Source organism: Colobus angolensis, unplaced genomic scaffold, assembly GCF_000951035.1.
Source record: "Colobus angolensis palliatus isolate OR3802 unplaced genomic scaffold, Cang.pa_1.0 Scaffold342, whole genome shotgun sequence".
Lineage (NCBI taxonomy): Eukaryota > Metazoa > Chordata > Mammalia > Primates > Cercopithecidae > Colobus > Colobus angolensis.
Window position 1 is genome coordinate 2733917 of NW_012116733.1, and position 19314 is coordinate 2753230.

Consider the following 19314-nt stretch of genomic DNA (forward strand, 5'->3'; position numbering starts at 1 on the left):
TGGATGTGTATTCTCACATCAAGTTCCAACATCCCTCCCCATTCTACTGTTCTAGCCCTGAGTCTCACTGAAGTCATGCCATTCTATGACAGTTCTCAGATGTATACACACTATATATACTAAATACCATTTCCCTAGTGGTTCCCTCAGCCGAGAATGGTCTTGTCCCCACCCACCCTGCCTATGTTACATACACCACTGAGGAAGGAACCCTGGTTAATTTCAAAAGAGCACTTGCTCTTTCCTCTGTTCAAGGAGCTACATCTGAAACTCAGTGCTGAAGAGAACAATCACTTCCACAGAATAGGTTTCCAATTTTGTCATTTGATTAACTGAAAAATATATAAAACTTGGATATAGGACAAATCCGTTTTTTTTTCCATACTAAGATTTAACATCTCTGAAGACCTATAAAAAGAACACAGTTTACATGACTTCCTTTCAAAAAGATTAACGATTCCTCTTTATCTGGTCTTACTGCTGTTGAACACATGCTCTCCTACCCCTCATCTTTTGATCCCAAACTTGTAGTTTCATTATATGAACTAATACCATATTCCTTGTACTCATGGGGCAGTTTTATTTTTAAATATTTTAAAAACTAGAAAAATAATCTAGAATAATGTAATCATATTAGAAAAATTCTTATAAACATGTGCAAATTTTAAAATTTTTAGATGCAGTTTCATTCTATCTATTTATTTATTTGTTGAGATAGGGTCTCGCTCTGTCACCCAGGCTGGAGTGTAATAATATGATCACGGCTCACTGCAGCCTCAACCTCCTGGGCTCAAGCAATCCTCCTGCCTGAGTAGCTGGGACTACAGGAATGCACCACGACATCTGGCTATTTTAAAAAAAGAAAAAATAGTAGAGACAGGGCCTTACTATGTTGCCCAGGCTGGTCTCGTACTCCTGGACTCAAGCAATCCTCCTGCCTGAGTACCTGGGACTAATGCATGCACCACCATATTTGGTTATTTAAAAAAAAATTGTAGAGACAGGGACTTACTCTGTTGCCTAGACTGGTCTCAATCTCCTGGACACCAGGAATCCTCCTACCTAGGCTTTCCAGAAAGCTGGGATTACAGGCATGAACGATTGCACCTGGCCAAATATAGTTTTAGGTATTTGTATAATGAGAATAGTTACCAGGTAAACCAGGGCAGCTAATGTATATTTAACTTTTTTCTTTAAATTCTAAAATAATTCATAGTAACTAACAATAACTTAGTTATGTCAGTGGTTGAGAATAGAATTGATCAGAACATAATTTCTTCATCCCCAACCCCTTTGGAAACTCTATAAAGATTTCAGGTTGGGCAGTATTAGAAAAAAAAGTTTGTGTGTAAATAATTCTTATTTTTAAGAAAGACCCTTGGTTTACAGTTTCTTTTTTCTTTTTTCTTTTTTTTTTTTTTGACACGGAATCTCACTCTGTCATCCAGGCTGGAGTGCAGTGGTGTGATCTTGGCTCACTGCAACCTCCGCTCCCAGGGTTCTAGCAATTCTCCTACCTCAGCATCCTGAGTAGCTGAGATTATAGGTGCTTGCCACCACACCTGGCTAATTTTTTTTTGTATTTGTAGTAGAGATGGGGTTTCACCATGTTGGCCAGGCTGATCTTAAACTCTTGACCTCAGGTGATACACCTGCCTCAGCCTCCCAAAGGGCTGGGATTACAGGCACGAGCCACTGTGCCCATCTGGTTCACACTGCATTGTTTGTGTTTGATTCATTTGTTTGAGGGTAATGTCAGCCCTTCTTTGTTCAGTCATATATACATACAATTGTAAATGACGATACATGGGATGAGATGCATATTGAATTTTTAGTACTTTATAGAATTATAGAATAGAAAGCAATCTTATAATAATTATTATTTTCACAGAGGGAAACTGAGGTTCTTATAATTTAAATGACTCACTTAAGGTAAAATAACTCAATAATGGCAATGACTCTGGTCTCAGTTTTACAGTGTCTCCAAATTCCCACATGCTCTATACACTTCGTATGCTTACTAGTGCTGAGGACTTCCAACAGTTCCATTTCACCATGCTGAACACTCACTCTCAGTGGGCATTGCCCTGAGAAAGATTTCCTTCCAAGATAATGCTCACAGTTGCTTTATGCCTCAATATAATAACTGCAGTGCCAGATACTAGTCAAGTGCTTTGGGCCCAGCCTGAGAATTCCCTCAGTAACACTCTTTGATTTATCTAAGATGTGGGATCTGGTTTAGCCAGAGTGGTCCGCACCAAGTCCGCCTTTAATTAAATGGTCTGTGGACTCAAGCTGCCATCACTGACTGAAGATGGAGGCAGGCCAGAAGCCAGAAAATGCAGATGACTGTGGGACCTGGAAAAGACAAGGAATGGGATTCTACCCCAGAGCCTCTAGAACAGATCACATCCCTGCTGGCATCCCGATTTCAACCCAGTAAGACCCGTGTCAGACCCCTCACTTACAAAACTGTAAGATAATACATTTGCATTGTTTCACGCTGTGAAGTTGTGGTAATTTGTGACAGAAGCAATAGAAAGCTTAAACAGCAACATTATAGGCTGAGCAGTGGACTTGTCTGTGAAACATCTTTATGGCCTATGCTCTTTTTGTTCACCTAAAGGCTAGCTAATTTCCCAAACTAGGACATTCTCCACTGCCCTCCCCGTTTGCCACAGAACCGTCTCTCATGACAGCTGAGGGAAAGACTAGGTGTCTGAGGCCATATTCAGAAAGCTAGACTGCCTGCCCTGTTGCCTAGCCAACAACTCTGGTATCCTCAGCTGCTAATATTCTGCCACTAAATCTACTTTAAAAAACATAAAAAGAAAAATAGCGGCACACTAAGGAAAATAAATGTTTAGATGAATTCATGTGCTTTCCACTAGAGAGGATAATAATAAATCTGCTGGGCAGTACAAATTGCCCTCCAAGTTTAGAGTCGCCTCGTCATTCTCAGGGAGATCAGCGGAATTAATGGTCAAACATGTTAATAGGATAATGGAACGTCCTTAACCATTTCTAGAGGAGGAAGAAGAGGGGTGTACCAGATGCTTATTTTATGGCAATTTATGTCAGTGTAAAAGTTATAAAGATTGCCAGAAAGTAAAGGAGCATGATGTAGAATCACTGGAGAAACTGTAAAATCAATATCTCTAGGGTTTTCAACACTGTACTTGGCAGGTCCTTTCAAATCCATTGCCTGCATGATATTTTATGTATGTAACTGGCAACAGTGATGGCGGATGATGTTCAACTCATGGAGTTGGCACCAAATCAATCATCAAAAACGAAAATGCATATGTCTCTCTGCATTTTCTATCTTCTTTCTCAGATGCTGCGTGAGATTAGATCCTAAACCCAAGAGAAACTTATCCAGAGCAAAGGCTGATATGAAGGGTTCCAAAAGTATATAAATAGATGGAAAAATGCAACGAGCACCATACATTTTCCGTGGTTAGAAAACAGCAATTTATTGAAATAGTTGGAAAATGGGTTTTAGCTTTGAGACACTATTTTAATCCCATTATATTATCACATATTAAATAGTTAAATCCTTTTGGTAAAAATGTGAGAAAATGGAAATTCATATGGTTATGAATATAAATTGAAAAATTATGTGTAAAGATTGGTAACTCTAACTTAATTTCAATTGAGCATCATCCGACCCCCTGTAGGCAACTAAGCAACTAAGCATAGGCTTCCTGGAGTTTCTGTATGTCCCTATGGCCTCCCAATAAACCCTTAAAGACCACCATTTTGATGCTGCAAATTGACATTATTGGTGATAACTTGCTTGTATATAACTCCCTAACTCATCCAGTGGTTGTGTAAACCTCTAATTATGTACATTAAAAAAATAGTAATTGCTTCTGACTTACATAGTAGGTCATATGGAAAGTTGTTTTCCAGAAAACAGAATCTCAGAAATAAAAATCTGGAATAGGGGCTTTGTTCAGATTAGATTTGAAATCAGATTAGATTTGAAATCAGAAATGGATATTTGCCTATATAAAATGTCACCATCATGGTCAATTGCAATGATGAAATAATTTTCATTACCACATGTAGTGTCTGAAACCAAACTTCTCTAGAAGGCAACGCAATGGCAACAAAGTTGCTGATGGAATAGAACACTTTGGTGGAAATGTGATGACATCTGAGTCCAAGGACTGTGAGCAGATTGCCTTAAAAAGCTTGGAGAAAGAAAATGACATATGCATGGATTTAAAATGATAGGGCCAAGGCTTGGTCAGAAGAGCAGAGAGTTTTCTTTCTTTGATCTGAAAGGATCTCTTACCTCTTAAAGCCTTAAGGCTGACATTTCTGAATATCACACCCAATGTTTGGTCTTGCTGATGGCTAAGTTAGCAGGATATGCTGAAGTCAAAGATATATCAGATGTCTTACATCAAAAGTACAGTACTAATCAAGAAAGGTTAGGATTCTGATAATTGGAATGGGGCATTTGGATAGAGTCCAGTGAGTTTGAATACTTAGAAAGCCAAAATGCTATGGTGCTACATATAATATTTGACCAGTAAAGTAGCTCTTCTTTCCCTATCTATAATATCAGCCTCTCCCTGCCTGAAGACTTGTATTATACAGAGCTGAGGAAATTGCCTTGCAGTGGTGTGTCCATTATTCTCCAGACCCACCAGATCTATTGTACTGCTATGTTGATTCATCTCCCTGCAGAACCCACTAGATATGCCTTTTGCTTCTCAAGAATCTCTTGTAATCAACATTGTGGTGCAGAAAATTAGTATCACTGGCAACAGCTTCCCTGATGTTCTATCTCCCTACTCTTCCAGTGTTTATACAAACCTCTCATTCTCTGTATTAAAATATACACAAAGTCTCACCCAGAAAGAAACACCATCTTGGCCGGGCGTAGTGGGTCACACCTGTAATCCCAGCACTTTGGGAGGCTGAGGTGGGTGGTACACGAGGTCAAGAGATCGAGACTATCCTGGCCAACATGGTGAAATCTCTTCTCTACTAAAAATACAAAAATTAGCCGGGAATGGTGGCATGTGCCTGTAGTCCCAGCTACTCAGGAGGCTGAGGCAGAAGAATTGCTTGAAAAGAATTGCAGGAGGCGGATCTTGCAGTGAGCCAAGACTGCACCACTGCACTCCAGCCTGGGCGACAGAGCGAGACTCCATCTCAAACAAACAAACAAACAAACAAGAAAACACCATCTCCACTAAAAGAGTCACAATGTTATATATATAAAATGTATATTATATAAATATATAAAAACATAAAATATAAAAATGTATATGTAAATATATATAAATAAGTGTTTGTGTAAGTGTATAAAATCACAAGAATAAATCTGCCAATATATACAGACAGAAACTTCCTGAATACTTGTGGGAATTGATCCTGAAAGTGTACAAATAATAATAATAAAACTCTCAGATAGATTAGGATGAATATGTCAATACGGGTGCACTTATCAAGGATTCAGGATTCAGTGATTTGGCCTAAGCAGTGTGAGGTTTTCAAACATTTGCTTGGTTGGTTTTGTAAAATTTAACTCATAATCTCTAACAACAATTAACAGTTAGAAGGTTAGTATTTCCTTTTCATTTTATGATATGAGGAACATAAACACTCAGGAAGGGAATGTTGGATTGAATTTGTTGCACGTGGCTTGCTTATTCACTCCCAAATACATATTTGGGAAAGACAAACAATACATGTCCTTCACCAGAGCATTGAGAAACATTGTTGAGGAGAGCACAAGCACCTCCAAATAGCTCTGCAGAGGCTGGCCTCTGAAAGCCAGGGAAGTTAGTAAGAGATGTCACTATTAGATGGATTTCCTGATTTCTTGAACCCAGAAGTTTAGAGTCTGATGGGAGCTCTGTAATGCTGGAAGCAACGTGTATCTTGCCATGTAATGGGAAGTGCAACTGTAACAGAGCTCTAAAGGACTTAATCACAGAGATATTTTGATGGGACTAATTGACTGTGGTGTTTCTAATACTGACATAGACCTCTAGGCCAATGATTAGGCATATTTCTACAATAGGCTCACCATCCTTTATTCAAACTCAGTCCCGAGTTTGTTCGCAAAGCCAGAAACATTTAAATAAGCAGATGTCATAATTACCTTGAGAAAAATGACCCCACAGTGCTGCCACAGCTACAAAATTATTTCTTATCTTTTCTGAAATGGATGTGTAGCCATTGACTAGGATGACCGCACTGAAGAAAGGGAAATTTTCAAAGTTTTCAGAGATTACTGGATACTGAATTTGAACTACAGATAGTTTCTGGGAACACAAAAATACACTGTGATATACCAGTTAGAGAAAAGCAATGGAGGTCAAGAGAGAATTAATCTTTTCAGTTTGCTTTTCTTCAAACACATGGTAGAAATGTATTTCTCTACACTCTTGAAGGTAGGCATAGCATGTGGTCTGCTTTAGCTAAGAATACGTAAGTTGTAGTAATGTGTGTCACTTCTGGGTAGGCAACTTCAAGAGACAGTGTATTATCAGCTATGTTTCCTCCCAAGCCATAGTGACACACAACAATCCAGACGATGTTTCCTCTATTAGCCTAAACCCAAAACAAAGGAACAACAAACAAAACCCCCACTTATGAGAGATGGAAATGTATCATGGTGAACACACAAAGTTTTCTTACTTTAAGTCACTAGGCTTTTTTGTTAACGTAGGATAACTAGCTCTGTTCTGACTAGTAGACTGTGAGATATGATTTAATCACTAAAAAAAGATCGATAGATATGCATACTAAGACAGAGAGATCTCCAAGGCAAATTAAGGTAAAAAGTAAACAAAAATCTATATGAATAAATTGATCCTTTTACTGCTAAAGCAAGAGAACATACAAAAAAAAACAATAACACAAAGACTTTTTTGCAATATTTATTTATGTAAAATATGTAACTACATACTAAAAAGGTCCAGAAGCTCATGCAACTAATTTACAATACTGACTACCACTATGGAGAAGAGTGAAGCGTCAGGGGATAGGAACAGTGGGTGTAGCGTGAAAAAGATTTTCGCTTTTTATTCCGTGTGTTTCTCTAGTGTTAGTTTGGTAATAGAAAAATATACTTTACATTACTTTTAAAATTAAAAAAGAAAGTATAAACAGAAAGATAAGATTGGTGGAGAGGATTTTTGGCATTCATGACAAACATGAATAAAACCAAGAAAAGCAAAACAATAACCAGTTGTAAAGCTGAATTTTTTTCTCCTTTGGTCTCTTACATGGGGCAGGTTATTAAAGATGAGGTAAATCATAGATGGTCATACAACCCAAGCATTCATATAAAAAATAGAGGGGTAGTAATAGAAAAGTTCCTACTGCTATATTTTCTTTGAACAAACTTGATGTCACATTTTTTTATTCCATGCTACAGCAACATGCCCCTCACAAGAAAGCTTGGCTCTATTCTGGTCTGTTTCTTTCTCTGTATTTCATACATCAAAGTGTGTTTCTATTCTCACTTGGAAAAGTCTAACTCCCTTGTTATCAGTGAAAGATTGTGTTTGGCTACATGGAACAGAAACACAATTACAGTGTCTTAACCAAAGAGGAGTTATATTTTATTACCACAACAGGAACCCTGGAGGTGAGCAGGGTAAACCTAGTACAGTCGCTTGAGTAGATCGTCAAGAAAGCAGGTACTTCTAGCTTCCTTCTCTGCCATCTGAAGCGTGTAGCTTTTATATGAGTATTTTTATCTGAGTAGTTTCCTCAGTGGTTTGCCTTACTTCTAGAATCACACAGGTTTTTAAGCAAGAACAACACAGCCATCAAAAGCAAATATAATTTTTACTAGATTTTTTAAATTTATGGAAATATCCAGTATATTTTCCACTTCCATCTCTTTAGTTACATTTATGTCAAATGTTCTTCACCCCATCATTGGAAGTAAGGAAGGAAATTGTAATTCCTGTAAATAAAGCTGAAAATGATGAGGTCTGTGGTCTATTATAAAGAAAACAGAATTAGGATTGGATAACAACCTAGCAGTTGAGCTTTGGTGCAACTTCAGAGATAAAGCCTTCCCAACTTAACTGCAGTATCTATTGGTTGTACTCTCTTGATAAATCCTGAACCAATTACTATTTGTAGCTCACGTTTTGTAAACTATTGGATATCAGAAGGCTTTGCTACTTGAATTTATTTACTATATTTTTAAAATCTTCTAGAGAACAGGGATCACACCTGTCTCTTTTGTGCCTAAATAGGAGGATAGTTCTCAGCACAGGAAAGTGAATAAATACATTTGGTTATATGATCTGATGGATGTCTAAGGCAGAATAAGTATTTGAGGAAATTTTCCAAATGATAAAATCCAAGCTTCCTGGGTAAGTTAGATTTAGAGATATTAAACAGCATTTTTATGTTGTGTATACTATTAAAATATATCAGATTGTTTTATGAATGACTCCATTTTTGTCACTCTCTGATGACCTCCAGAGACTAAAATTATAAGCATGAGTAGCAAAAATGGGGGGGGAAACACAATTCTATGATAACAATTTAATCCCATATGTCTAGTCACTGAATGATACATGGACCTAGAGAGTACATTGGCTAAGAAATGCTTAGAAGAGTTCAGAATGGTTGTGAAACATATACTCAAGCAAGGAAATAGCACGTTAAGATAAAAAGACATGATAGTAGAAATACAGACAACACACATCCCCCCCGACCCCCACAAAAATTTTGTTATTTTGGAGGATACAAAAACTACAATATAGACTCATCTCCTATGCGTCAGCTAATTACCTGTGGTTTCAACCTTCACTTAGGAGTCTGGAAAGTGAAATTTGATGGTATGTACATTTTTCTGCTCCATAAAGTCCTTCAGAAACATTCAGGCTATACGTCAATAACAAAAAAATAAGGCTCCTGAGCAAGTCATGCTGGCCACAACATGTAACTCCTTTGTTTTAGAATCCTTTAGAAGAATTGTTTGCACAAAGATTTAAACTCCCTCTCTCTCTCTTACTAGACTTCCCAGTTCTGCTCCCTATTCCTTTAATTTTGATCACATTTTTGGTAATGGCAGCTTAAATGTGACAAAGGAGGAAGTGGGGGAGGAGGTCAACTTTCCCTCCTTTTCTTGATTATTCATTTTCTATCACAGATAAAACTAAAGTGTCAGTCTGAGCTAGTACTAATGCTGGGGTAGGAAAACAAGACACCGACTTGAAGTCCTGAGGTAAGTGGGCTACATCAGAAAAGTGCTACTTTCCTGATTGCTACATTACGTAAGGAACACTTGGTTTATGAGAGACTTTGATTACCCAAATGATCATGCCTCATTGAGAGCAGTGGTTTCCAAATGATTTTTTTTTGTTATTGTTATGGAAAAATTCAAATAAATAAAATGTTGTATAGCAGCTCCATATTTAAAACTGAAAAAGTATCTCTCCTCTACTTGGAGTGGAGAAAATCAAGTCCACCTGCTGCCAGCTCTGCTCAAGAAGAGCCTCCTTTACTCTGGCAGACAATGAGTAAGGTATAATTTTCCAAGTCTAATTCTGGTTTATGCCTGTGGGCCTAGTGTGAATTTATGAACGGTGACTGATACCACTTTCAAAAATGACCTAGTATAGACAATAAATTGTATGCTCATACTACCTGTGAGATACCTTAGGGAAAACTTGATACTTAAGGAGCCATCTAGAACAGCACTAAGTCAAAGCATTGAAATAGCTATGATTTAACTGATACATATAAAGAAATAACTTTAGCTTTATTTACTTTAGCATTTTACATTCTTGTTGCAGGGAGATCTGGTGAGTCAAGTCATAACATGGTATAATGTTTGCCAATTGCTTTAAACATGTGAATGTCAAGTACTTGGAATTTGTAATGAGTGAAATATAAGACAGAAAGTCAGTGTCCTCGGGTACAATAGGGCCTCTTCTGATAACTTCTGTGAAATCGGGGAGTACTTTGCAAACCTGACCTCAGTCTCCTGTCCTGTAAGATGATGGGGTAGTATGTAAAAATCCCCTCCACCTCTAATCTTTTATTTAATGAGACTAGTCATATTCTTACTTAAGAAATCCATTCTCTTCCACTTGTTGGCACAATAAGCTTCCACCTGTTGAGGTAGATTTCAGGAACAGTTTGTAGCACTTGGCAGCTGTACTCATAGTAACTTATTCTCACAGAAAAGGAGCAAAGAATTGATAGGAGAGAACAGTCCCCCACGAAGTTTTCTTCAATAATAATTAACTTGGGTGTTGAATGTTGCCGATGGGATTACGTTGAGAACAGAGCTATTTTTGCCAACCACTTATTTCACTTGGATGGACTCTGAAAAACCATGTACTATTGAATATAGATAATGTTTCTCTAAATGTTTCTGAAATGTACAGATGGTGTGCTCCAATGAAGGTACATTACTTTGGAAAATACTGCCCCCAAATAACCACTTTTCTTAGGCAATGACATAATAAAGCACATTAGAAAAACAAATATGAGAATGGCTTTATATAAATCTAATCTGGTTTCCAACATGAAGGGCCATTACATTTATAACTGTAGTATCTCTTTCAAGAAAATCCCAGCCCATGAGATTTAAAACTGGAGGTAGACCTCCAAGGATAGTCCCTTAGTCAAAAATTAACCCTAAATATATATGTACATTGAAGAAGCTATAAATCGAATCCCAAAATTGAGAAAAGAATTGAATCCCCAAGTCTTTGAAGCATATCAAGTGCCTGATATCTGGATGTCATTTTATAAACATGGATCTAAAATTAGGGCAGACATCCTCAAGAAATAATTTTCAGGGACACCATTGAAAGGATGTGGTTAGCTGTGTGGGAATATTTTCAGCTAGTAGTGCTCTTTACAATCCAATGAATGCTATCAAAATCATTTTGCTTGCAGGTTGAGAATATCTACTTCTGGAGTAGTTTGAAGAGGTCATTATAAAACCTTCTGAAAAGTGTGCAGAACAATTACTACAGGAAAGTAGAAATAACCACTTTTAACTGCAGAAAAACATCACAGTTTGCATACATTTTTATGGTTACTCAGATTTTCAGTCTCAGGACATAAGAATGAAAAAAACAATCTTGGAGAGAGAAGTGGACAATTCCTTCTAAATATTTTTTATTATATTCCACTTTTATTTATTTGTGTTTTTATATGGTTACCACCTATTCTGAACATAGCATTGGCTTACATGTGTTAGATATGCAGGAGAAGGTGATGGTAGGAACTCTCAACCAGTCAGAATAGGCAAAATTAGGCTGTAGTCACTAAAATTTTCACATCTTAAAGTTTTATAGCAACACAATTTTACTCTTGCTTGTCTACAGGTCTATTGTGGTTTGACTAGAATCTGCTCTACCTCTCCTCATTCTGATACCCCATATACCAAACAGCCACTACTTCAAAAGATGTCTGATAGAAAGAGTGTCCTGGAGGGTTTGAAACTACTAATTAAATGCTCTGGCTCAGAAGGAACAAACATCACAGCTGTTCAAAGCCCATTGGCTAGTCACATGGCCTTTCCCAACTACAAACTATCCAGAAAGTATCATTTACACATATAATCAATGACAGAGAACAGAAAACATCTGATACACGGAATTAATATTTTTCCAAAGTTTATTCTTCCAGTCACACAACATTCAAATTATACTCCCTCCTCAGACAAATATATATTTACCAGCTCCTCCAGGGAGACAACCCTAAAGATCTTTTCCGGGCATCAAGATCAAAATCCAAGGTCGTAAGGAATGTGGTGGCTTAATGTATCAGAAGGTTATAGGTGAGTATTTCATCATGTTCACCTGAAACCCGTTTTGATTAGGAAACCTATGTATTTGAAAGACATCTTAACAGTCTCATGAGTGTGCAAACGTTAATGAAACAGGAATAAACTAATCACAGAAACATTCCCATTCAGAAGGGAAAAACACAAGACTGCCTCTGGTTTGCAGCAATTCCAAAATCTTCTTGCAGATACAGTGAGGGCTTTGCTCCATCAGTGGGAACCATTTGATTAGGCCCTGAATCAGCTTGATCGGATGATCACCCAGGCCACTATTCTACGTGGCTCTGGGCTCCACTCTGGGAGGATCTTCGTTTTTCTTTATCCACACATGCAACAGAAATGGGTTTGACAATTTTACCTTTCTGGAGGTTTCAGTAGCTTTCTCAGCCTGTGTTTTACCCAAAGATAGTGGGCAGCCCAAGAGTTGCTTTAAATCGTAAATAGTTGTCGTGATTTTTAGTTCAGGATAGTAGTTCTTTGGAAGTGCAACTCTTTGAGAAACTTATTCTCTCATCTATTTAACTGCAGCAAACTTCCTGTGACAAAAGCCATAACTTTTTTCCTCTAGACAGATAGATAGATTTTCTTTCTCTGCATTCTCATCTATATTCCTGTCTTTCTCTTAATTATGGGTAACTCTTAGCCTGCCAGGCTACCATGGAATGATACCCTTTATTCCTCTTTTCTCCTGGCTGTGTTGTTCACTTCAAATATGACCCCAAGAAAGGAACTGCTCTAGTCCAAGAAAGACTTCTATCACAATTCATTAACAGAACTTGTCTCATAGCTTTTGCACCCACAGTGGAGAGGAGACAGAAAATACATCCTCTGAGGTGCCTGAGAAGTAGAAAGCCAGAAAGAGTTGGTGAATAGAATTTCTTCCTTAACTGCTTGTTAAGAGAAGATTCACTCATAATAATATCCATGAGACATAAATAGTAGGTTACCACTGGAGGCAGTGAGAAGACCACTTTATCCTGGTGGTCAGCATATGGCATTCAATTCTTACCCCAGCTCTTCTGCATTTGACCTTGGGTAAATCACATCACTGTTCCAAAAATGTGTTTTCTTACAAAGAGATTATTTATTTGTCCTAGGGAACAACCAAGAAACACATTCATTTTAACAGTCTCTGTTTCTATCAAACAGATCCGGGTTAGTGACTCAGGATAACACCAAGGAGGAAAAGTCTCCTGATCAGTCTTTGGAATCTATTGAGGTAAAGTCGCATTCTCTAGCTTTAGGTCTTTTGTTTACAGTCTGTTAAGAGCTCCCTTTATTATTCTTTTCATACCAGCCTTTTGCTTTTTACATGAGATTGCTATAGATATAGGATGTAGCCATGCTCTGGGTCCCTGGAAGGAACTTCCAGTCTTCTAAAGAGAAAAATGCTTTCATTAATAGGGCAGGTCTTGATCCCAGTAGCTCCTGTGTACAGGTATTAAGAGGAGCATCTCTGCCAATGTACTTAGGCAGAACAATAAAGCATCTTTACAGCCCAGACTCACCAGAGCCACTATTGATTCACTGGCATGTGCTCTCTCAATAGTAAAAGGCTGCCAGGATTTACTCGCTCAGCTTTTCTCTCTCCTAGGCCGTCATTATTCAGTGTAAAACTCCTTTAACCTGGTGGAGTTGTTGCTCTTGCTAATACTGTGTTAGCAAATTATTGATCCCAATGATGAGAACAGGAATCGTTTCTCCTGTAGCAGGATGTGCAATTGGATCTACATTCTGCCCTGGTAATTTTCTCTATAGATCTTCCAGGAGGACTAGACAAATGGACCATTAAATAGGGGTAGGGGCAGCGGGGGGAGCTGCCTGAGGTTGATGGTACATTTGAGCTGAATCCAAACTTTATTGGTCTTTTTCAGCTTCTATTTGAAAACTTATAAACATTGCTCTTTGGCACTTTATGGTTTTGTTTTGTTTTTAGTAGTTTTATTCGGCTTGTTTTTAACTTTCTCTGATGACCAAGGATGAATTTTTAGCTTGTGAGCTGCTTCTTTTGAATTGATCAAGACAATCAACAATTCAGAGAGGTCTTCATAAAGCAAAACAAGGTCATTGATCTCTTCAGTAAAAAGAAAAAGAAGGTAACCCTGGTAATGAGAGTTGTTAAATTTCAGCCAAGCTAACCTTGTTGATTGGAATTTACAAATAGGAAGTCTTCATTAAGATGATTACCTCTTTCTTTCACCTATCCATTTTCATTTCAGGTCACTTTACTGGGTGGTTACTAATCCAATTATATGTGACTAGGATTTACAACACCTTCTGTGGGTCTAGCCCTATAGTAAATTCTGAAGAAGATCTCAAAAACAAAAAAGAAAAAAAAATGAGCTTGATGTTCTACCCTGAGGCTTTCAGAATGATTTTTAAAATTATTTGTTGAAAAGGAAATAAAATTTGTAATAGAAACAGACTTGAAAAATAATCACCTCTGAATTAGAGTGACTGATTTTTTTCTTCATCCCCCTAGAACAAAATCAAGAATTGAAAGCAGAATGCATTGTACATTATGTTGGTCAGAGAGTGAACTTTGGATGCAAAACACTGTGTGATTAAACTGAGACTTTAAAAGAGCACTCTAAAATGATGCCCATTCTGTGCAGAAGTATTGGAAGAATGCTGGTATCTCAGATGGCACATTATTTTCTATTTTCTTTCTGAGATGTACTGAAGGATAACAGAAGCTAATTGTTTGTTTGTTTAATATGGATTGCTGACTTGAAAATGTTTCTTAGAGCAAGAAAGTAAATTTATATCTCCAAGGTCTCAATTGAATTTCATATTAGGAAGAAGTGCTTAGCAAACTATTGACCTTACACTGCTCATTAGTTAGGAAAACAATTAAGGCTGAAAATTTCACTTTATATTATACAGTAGTATATGGCAGATATGTAAGATATTTTATGTAAGTGATCTCCCATGCCAGATTATAAATTCCAAAGAGATAGTTACTGTTCTGAAATAAAATCTAAGTGCTCCTTTATTAGGCAATAGCATACAAAACTTGATATCTCAATTTTAGCACTTGTTAGAGTTAGGAAGTTAGGAGGATAAATGTCCATATCCTCTTAAGATGATAAACCCTTTGAATCAGGAATCTTGACTTTTCATGTCTGTATTCTACCACAGCAGTGATTACCATGGCTGATCCAGTGCTTGCTTTTTGGTGGGATGGGATTTTCACTGATATTTGTTTTAATTCAGGTTCCACGTAATACTCAGTTTACATCATTGGATCATTTGGCTTTATTTTTTCCTCTATCTTACTCTGGACACTAAATGGAAAACTAGAACTGAGAAAGAAAGGGTAACGGGAAGCTTAGAGAAAAACAAAAGAAAGATGGGAAAGAATTAACCTACATTTCTGTATTTTAAAATAATGTCACAATATCATTATAATATTTGTATTATTATTGTATTAATAACTAGGATTTACAGAGTGCCTCCTTTGAATCCAGCTCGATAGTAGATCCTGAAAGGTATATAAATAAAATCAAGTGCAATTGTTCACCCTGAGGAATTAGTGATAGTTTTCAATTTGAACTGGACCCACAAAAATAATAATTTTATCTGGATCTTGATAGAAAAGTTAAAAAGTTATTATTTAGAATTGACAACATATATGTAAACAGAAGTGAAAATGAGATTGGCCTTGTTAGCTGCTTTAATAAAATGCCCCAAATGCATCCCAATATCCACCAACAGTTTCTGTATTAGCTATAGCATATTCCTATCATTTCTTATGTTTCATATTTAAATATTCTAATCAGTGAAATGATATTTTTCCTATATTCCAAAAAATATTATGCTTGTATTCTTTTGGCTTGAAACTACAATATTTAGAAAATTATGAAACCTGAAACATCTAAAAGTAGTCTTCCATGAATGTCAGTAAAAATGGAAAAAGTGGTTTGAATGTGATGTCTTTGCTACTGAAAAGACCATTAATGTACAAATCAAAGTAACATATACTTTATGAATAATAAATAAGCAATCATGGGGCACCAAATTCGATCTTAAAAATAAAGCCATGGATGCAAATAGCGTAATTGAAATTCTTACAACCTATTTTTGTACATTAATGAAAAGGAACGAATACTCCTTCTGCCCTATCCCTCCCCATCCTTTAAAGTGGAGGCAATGAATATATCAATTGTGAGGCTTAACAACTGGGGTTTAGTAAAACATGCTTGATTAATTTTTACTGAGATTTCCAAAATAAAATGAGAAAGAAATCACCCCATTCATTATATCAGAGAAGGGAAAGGGATCTTGATGATATTTGACTGCATCCAACTGATCAAATGCCATTCTAGCTAACCTCAGAAATGGGTTTCTGGCAGAGAATGAATTTTCTTTCTGAAGATGAGGAGCATTCAAGTATCTCAGAAATTGCTGTGGCCTAGCCTCTTTACAATAGTAGAAAAAAATAAATGAAGAATACCACAGCAGCAGTCAAAAGAGCAACAAGAACAACAAGAACAGCATGTAGGAGATGTCAAGGCACAGAAACCCACGTTTTGAAAAATAAGAAGTTGAAGAGAGAAAAATATTCACAAAAATATTCTTTTAGGTTAATTTTATCTGCATATAGTCATGTTTTCTGAATAGAATGAAATATTTAGATTATTTTTGTTTTATATCAGGTTTATCTCTACTATATGATACTAATAAATCAGGCAATATACTCTTCAATGGTTTTCATTCATCTTTGATTTTTCTGTGGTTTATATCACTATTTCAGTATAGTTATTTCTATAAAATATTAGAACTCAGCTTCAAAACTCATAGTTGTAAGATGGCATTCTGGTAATATATATATATAGCTAACTCTTTAGCTATATAAAGCAGAAAGAAAGGAAACATAAAGGGTCCAAGTTTCAATAGACTCCCTGTCTTTAATTATATGAATAATTTTTAAAGCTTCTAAAAAAGGAACACATTGAATTTTTTCTTTCCTTTAATAATTCTCGATTGGAGATATTTGTATATATTCTGAACTCTACAAAATACTAGAAAGGATGGGCAAAGTGCAGAAATATAAATGTTGAAAGTATGGCAACTGTCCTCACAGAGGTTTCAAAAAAGCTAAATTGGAAGAAAAGGAAAGCACCTATATGTACAATGAAAGCAAACAATACAACAGAGTATAACAACAAAGGTTAATTGTTTTACATAGATTATAGATGTTTTATGATGTTCAAGGTAGTTGAAATTACTATGGAATAGAAAATGTTTAGATGAGCAATAGAGGTCAAAGAGAGAGTATTATTTGTGAAGTAGGAATCAGTAGGACTTGTTTTAATGACCCTACTCATCAAAATAGGATGTAGCAAAAACATCAGCCAAAACCAGCTAGGAATATAAATTATAATACACTTGCATAAGTCACTCCCACCAGCACCATGCTAGTTTACCAATGATGACACAGTAATTACCTGGAAGATACTTTACATGGTTCTGGGAACTCCTCGCCTCTTTTTTAGAAAGTTCATGAATAACCCACTCCTATTTGGCATATAATTAAGGGTGAATATGAATACAGCTGAGCAGCAAGCCATAAGTGCTACTCTGGGCCACTATGACTATGGGATAGTCTTGCTCTCTCTATGGAGCAACCATTTTGCTGCACACTGTTGCTCTAATATACTTGCTTTCTTTCAGTGTCAACTCATTCTTGAATTCCTTCCTGGGTGAAGCCAAAAACTCTCCTGAGTTGAGCCCAATTTGGGGGTTCACCTGCATCATTTACAAGTTTACTTAGAATTCTTCTTAATCCATTAGTGTGGAAACTTGAGTGAAAAAAAATCTTAAAGGGGAAAATTGAGGAATATTTCCTCTGATTTAATTCTATGTATTTTAATATTAATAGAGAATGACAGAGGACCCAATTTTAGATTATTTTATACCTGTTTTTGTATCTCAAAGCCACTTGTTTTAATTTGTTCTTCACACTCTTGATCAAAGATTGTATCACGACTAGGAACTCATAGACTGTACCTGATCATTAGTAGCTTCCAAGCCCTTAACTTAGGTTGACTTCCACATGAAACAGAGTTGGAGATAGAAATTTTCATATAAAAGGTTTATTGACGACTGCTCTCTGGGGACTTTTCCATGATGCAAGTGATAGAGGCAAGATTAGACAGAAGGTGAAATGTAACAGTGATCCATTTGCAATAGAGGCTCGGCCAATCCCACAAAAGCTCTGTAGTTGTGTGCCACTTCAGAAATGTCCAAACTTGGGGGAAAAAAAGTGCTAGATGGTTGAATCCCACATTCACCAGTCAATGGGGTGAGGGCTTTCCCAAGAACAGAATACAAATTTTTCATCCTAATGGAGAAAAGTTTCCAGAGAAAATCTGTGTTAGTCTGTTCTCACACTGCTATAAAAACTGCCTGAGATCAGGAAATTTAGGAAGAAAAGAAGTTTACTTGACTCACAGTTCTGCAGGCTGTACAGAAAGCATAGCTGGGAAACCTCAGGAAACTTACAATCATGGCAGAAGGGTGAAAAGGAAGCAGGCATGTCTTTACATGGCAGCAAGAGAGACAGAGCAAAGGGGGAAGTGCTACACACTTTTAAACCATCAGATCTCATGAAAACTCACTCTGTATCACAAGGCAGCTAGGGGGAAATCCATCCCCATGGTCCAATCACCTCCCACTAGGCCCTTTCTCCAACCCTGAAGATAATTATTCAGCAAGAGAGTCGGATGGGGACACAGAAGCAAACCACATCAGGATGCAAATTGGAATAATCAGTTGCTAATGGTTCTGGCAACTGGGGGAATAAGTGCTTCAGTGCTGAAGAGAAAATGTGGGTAACGTACTACAGCATCTACTATAGGCCAAAACTCACAAGAACCACTTAGTTAAAGACAGTGTGTTTGAAGGAGGAAATGTATTCTGATAATTATGAATGTAGTCTAGAAATGTGAAACTCTAGGACTCCAACGCTGATATCATAAAACATGTGTCTTTGATCAAGTGTAAGTTTTCTTTTAGGATACTTTCAGTATTAAAGAAACTAAATAAAACAAAAAAAAAGTCTAGGAAAGGACTTAGCACAACACCTGGTACACAGCAAGCTCTCAAAATGTTGAGTATTGTTAATATCAACAGGATGGATTCAAATAATATAATACCTGCCTAGAAAAGTTTGAATTAATAAGATAGAGTTTTGCATTTTTAATACAAATTAGATGATCAGTGACTAAAAGTTGATTAGCTACTTAAATAGTAAATTCAACTAATGTTAAAAATAGGACTGGGTTTTTAGAGGAGAGTGAAAAAGAACGTGAAAAAAGCTGAAAATGTAGTTGAAAGGTGGATACATTCCTAAAATCTACGTTAAGAATGTAGAATAATTTGGATAATATATAGATGGCACTTCCCATGTGGGAACTTTTGAGAGACAAATGACATGTCTGTCTTGTTCACTGTCATCCTGCCTGCCAGGACTTTGGAACTGCAAATGAGACATAGTAGATGTTTAC